The sequence below is a fragment of the Lactuca sativa genome, chromosome 7, assembly GCF_002870075.4.
Source record: "Lactuca sativa cultivar Salinas chromosome 7, Lsat_Salinas_v11, whole genome shotgun sequence".
NCBI classification, from domain to species: domain Eukaryota; kingdom Viridiplantae; phylum Streptophyta; class Magnoliopsida; order Asterales; family Asteraceae; genus Lactuca; species Lactuca sativa.
Window position 1 is genome coordinate 35,395,402 of NC_056629.2, and position 5,091 is coordinate 35,400,492.

Genomic DNA, 5,091 nt, shown 5'->3' on the forward strand with positions numbered 1-5,091 from the left:
ATTTTTAGGGATTTTCATTTTCATAAAATAAAATTCTATAAAATTATGATGGATTCTATAAGGAAATAAAATAATCCTATTAATTTATAAATTCTCATAAATACTTCAAACGATTTAGATTCTTTTGCAAATTTTCAGAAGATTACATCACTTTATGTAAAGTATTACATTACTAGTTGTGAGACCCGTATAATATACAGGTTGATTAAAACAAAATGTTAAGTACGAACGATTAAATAGAAATTTTATTTGAATTTGAAATTGAAATAAGTGAAAATTATGAGAAAAAAACATGCAAAGAATAAATTAATTAAAATTATGTGTTTAGTGTGTACTAAACGGGTTAATTATAATAAAATATTAAACATAAAGGTTTAAACTGTAAATTTATTTGGAAATGAATTTGAAATTTAAAATTTGATAGTCATTATGGTAGGTTTAATTTATGGAAAGTAAATTAATGATATATAGAAAATGAAAATTAAAGTAATGACAAGTGGAAAATAAATATATCTTAAATTATGAGAAAATTACATGTGGTCAAATAAATAAGAGAATGACAAGTGGCAATAACATTTTCATTTATTAGAGTAGATAAAATATTTTATATTTATATATTAATATTAAAATTTTATTTTTAATAAATCCGTGTAATACACGGGTTTTACACCTAATCAAATAATATAAGGATATAATCATAATAATAAATACCGAAAAAACAAAAAACTTTTTCTTTTTAATTTTTTTACTTATTAAACTAATTTTAATACATTTTTAGTTAAAAGGACTTTCGAACATCCTTTTTTTTAGGGTGGAAGGAGTCCAACTCACACCTTATACCAATATATTTTTTTCTCTCTTTCCCTATCAATCATCTCCCTTTCAACTCTCTATCTCTCAATATATGGAAATCCATGTAATTCAACCATACACTTTGGTACAATTTATATTGCATATGGTATAAGTGAGTGAAAGTCAAATAGAATGGGAGCAGACAGTCGATGAAGCAACTCAATGCACACATTCATGTGGTACCGCAAAGGGTGGAACAACGTTTATGGAAGTACCACATATACCTCCCTTGACCCGTAGCTCTTTCCATGCAACTATATGAACTGCAGCTCTCGTGTAACACCGTAAATTTTCAAACAAATTTTTCATTTTAAAATCACATAATTCTCATAACACATTTCACAAAAATCTCATTTATTTAATTTACAAAACGCAATTCCATAATTATTTGATTAATAATCCCGGATCATCAACATAACTCTTTCTCTGGTTTGTACAATCAAGCCGGCATCTTCCCGTGATCCTGAGAAGAACCTGAAACATATATCACATAACACAGTAAGCACGAAGTTTAGTGTGTTCGCCAAAATACCACACATATCTCATTAGCCTCTCATGGCTATACTCATATAAGACCCTCCGGTCAATGTGTCTCAGTGGGACCCTCCGGTCCCAAAACTTGGGTGGACCCTCCGGTCCTAACTCAGTAAGCTCAGAATAATACACAGCATAAATCACAAAGATGTAACAGCTCAAATTTCCAAATAAAATTTTCATTTAAAATAAGACAATTTCACTCAACAATAGTATTTATTCCAAATTTCATTTCAAAATACAATTTAAAGGATTCCCAAGATCTCCAACAATGGCAGTGTGTACGCGTCACGCCGGCGCCTTCCCACGGTTCTCGCTAGTACCTGAAACACGTACATACAACTTGTAAGCATAAATGCTTAGTGAGTTCCCCAGTATACGACTTATACGCATACGCCTTTCCAGGCCCTGACCCTCCGGTCCACAATACATTGCCTTCCGGCCCGTAACATAATTGCCTTCCGGCCCATGACATATCGCCTTCCGGCCCGTATCATATTGCCTTCCGGCCCACAGTATATTTACAACACATAATACATTTAACTTAACACACATAACACGTAGCACATACATCATACCTGACCTTTCTGCCACATAAAATATCGCCTTCCGGCCCACATAAACATACATATTTTGCATAGCATCTATCTTTCTATTTATAACATAAATAACACATATCATACACGACCTTCCGGTCTCACAGTCAAACCCTTCCGGGTGGAGTATAGTGAGAAAACTCACCTCGTAGTATGTAGGCTAGAACTCTTGAAACTACTCGCACTCAATCCGCCAAACTGCAGACTCCCTATAATACCACATACCCTTATCAACAATCTTATCAAACAAGACAACTGACCCTACGAAATTACATGCAGGTCAACTCTGGTCAACGGTCAACTTGACCTGACTCGTCGAGTGCAAAGGCGACTCGGCGAGTCTAGACGTCCTCCCCAACTTCCCTGTTGTTCCCCTTTCTACCCGTCGAGTATCCCTCCTGACTCGACGAGATCCTCGTGGAAGAATCGCGGGGCCACCCCGACTCCACTCGCCGAGTCTAAAGAACAACTCGGCGAGTCCCAGTGAACCTTCAAGATACTCGCCGAGTCTGAAGAACAACTCGGCGAGTCCCAGTGAGTCTTCAAGCTACTCGCCGAGTCTGAAGAACAACTCGGCGAGTCCATGCCATGCAGTCGATCAACTGCCTCCTGTAATCCGCATGGTTCCGATATATATATATACATGGGACTTCCTGGACCTCTAACATACTATTACTGGGATTTAAACGCTTGGTAACAACATTATAATCTATCTAATCACCAAATGGGTTTCATAAACCCTAGATTCGTGCTCACCATCAAAACAACAGAAATGGGCCGAGTATTACCTGAAGAACGTGATCCTTGTGTCCCCAACCTTCAGAACTCAATCCTCTTGATCTTCCTTTGACCAAAACCTTGCCTCTTCTTGTCTAACAATCTCCTCAAGGTCCCCAATAGCCTTCCCTTCACCTCTAATCGTCCACAGATGCTAGGTGCTTCACAATCGGCCAAAAAACATACAGTGACGGCCTAAGAGGCATTATATACGCTCCAAACTAAACGGCTAGGGTTTCTGCTGAACAGCGTCGACTCGCCGAGTCCATATCTGGACTCGTCGAGTCCAGTCGCGCATCCGCGACCAAGCCTGTGGTCCTACTCGGCGAGTCAGGCACCAACTCGCCGAGTCCCTTCCTAAAATGTCCCCAAAAATAGTTTTAAATCAATACCTGAAATACCGGGCTGTTACAAAAGACATAATGCAGGATATCAAAATACTCAATATAAGCACATAACACCCTCCGGTCACACAAAGGTTACCACTCTAGGTAAAGTATAGTGAGAAGACTCACCCCAGACGATGAACAGCTCTTATAGATGTTGCTGCTGCACCAGCCTCTAACACCGGACCAAAATCCACAATTACCCAATTAAGATCTAATTCTAAATCCTCACTTTTTAGGTCTAAAGGTAGTCCACACTAGCCCATCAATAACCTAAAACTCATTGGACCCACCAAGGCCTAATAATAAATGGGCTCTCCCGAGGCCCGACTCTTAAGTCCAAGCGACAAGCCCAACACAAGAGCCCAAGGCATATATATAATATTTCTCTACTCAAAATCTCTAGTACACAAGCCCAAAGATCCATGCCCAACCCTTAAGGCCCAAAATAAGATTTAGCCCAAAAAGCCCACAGCGAGGTTACGCAGGGCGTACCTCCCTTGGTACGCTCAGCATACATAAGCATGCACGAAATCTGATCGGGTACACCAACCCAGTACGTGGGGCATACTAGGATATGGCTTTTCTTACTTTCTTGGTCTTAACCCGTTAAGACCTTAGCTCATATCACAGATCTGGACTCCCTTGAGGCTCTTACTCCATAAAGTCTGTGACTTTAAGCCTTTGCATGGCTGATTAAGTCACAAACACCCAAAACTTTCATTCTCTTATCTCAAAATGCTCATATCTCATGCATGGGTTGATTCAAACGTCCAAGTCTCGATTTTTATGAAACTATACTCCTAAAGACACTTAAAGGAGCTGCTCATAATCTCTGGAGCTCATTTTCTCATAAAGCCTGCAACTTTGGGACCAAAACCCTAAAATGGTATAACATGATGCACAAAACAAAAGAATGAGAAATCTTTGAGCTTTATACCTCCAAATGAAGCTCCCAACACAGATGTACTTAGATCTATAGCCTGGACTCCCACTCCTTCTTCTTCAAAGCTCCTTCTTCATTCCAAGAACACACAAAAATCACTTAAATGCTCTCAAATGGACACACACAAGCTCAAGAACGAGGATTAGGGTTTGAGAGGGTTGATTATCTGAGGATGGTGGCCAGGAATGAGGCCATCTTATTTTTTATATAGGGACACCCCCTCATTTAGGGTTTTCACTCTAAGCCTAGTACGCCTAGTGTACTAGGTGGCTCCGCTTAAAAGTCACGCACATGAGTACGCTAAGCGTACTCACACATATGCCCAGCGTACTCAGCTGCCACCTCTCTCAAATAAGGGACCTATCTTGACAAAACTTCAAACGCCCATAGATTCCTCGATATAAATTTGTTTCCAATTAACCTCATATCTATGTAAAGGTGACGAGAAGCCCTACGTTTCTAGCAACTCGTCGCAGCCCTGAGGCTTCCTTATGCCCGGGTTGCAGCCCACGAACCCTAATCACGAACGATCTGAAACAAGATGTTACATCTTGCCCTTTTTAATCGGGTATAATATGTAATATTGGTTAAAATTAAGGGAAAATGTTATGAAATGAACAACTAACTATTTCATTTTTCTGTTTTTAGTCTCTCAAACTATTTTATCTACTTTTAGAGAAGTTTCCAAAAATGTATCATTTTAACCTCTTTAATCGACTATAGCTCTTACCCTACTTATTTGATTTTTTAAAACATAAAATCACATGGATTTTATTAATCACACTTGGCATTTTAGTTCCTTAAAAGAACATATCAAATCTTTATGAGAGGAAAATTGAGTTGGATATAGTCATCATCGTCAAGAAACATGAGGCATAGCCTGTTAATTCTAATTAAGTTTTAATACAAATCATTAAGAGACTTCTCGGGGAGTATTTCTGTGTTCTGGGTTGAGGACCATTGGGGTCCAAGGCAGAGTCAGGCTTGTGTAGCTCTAGGC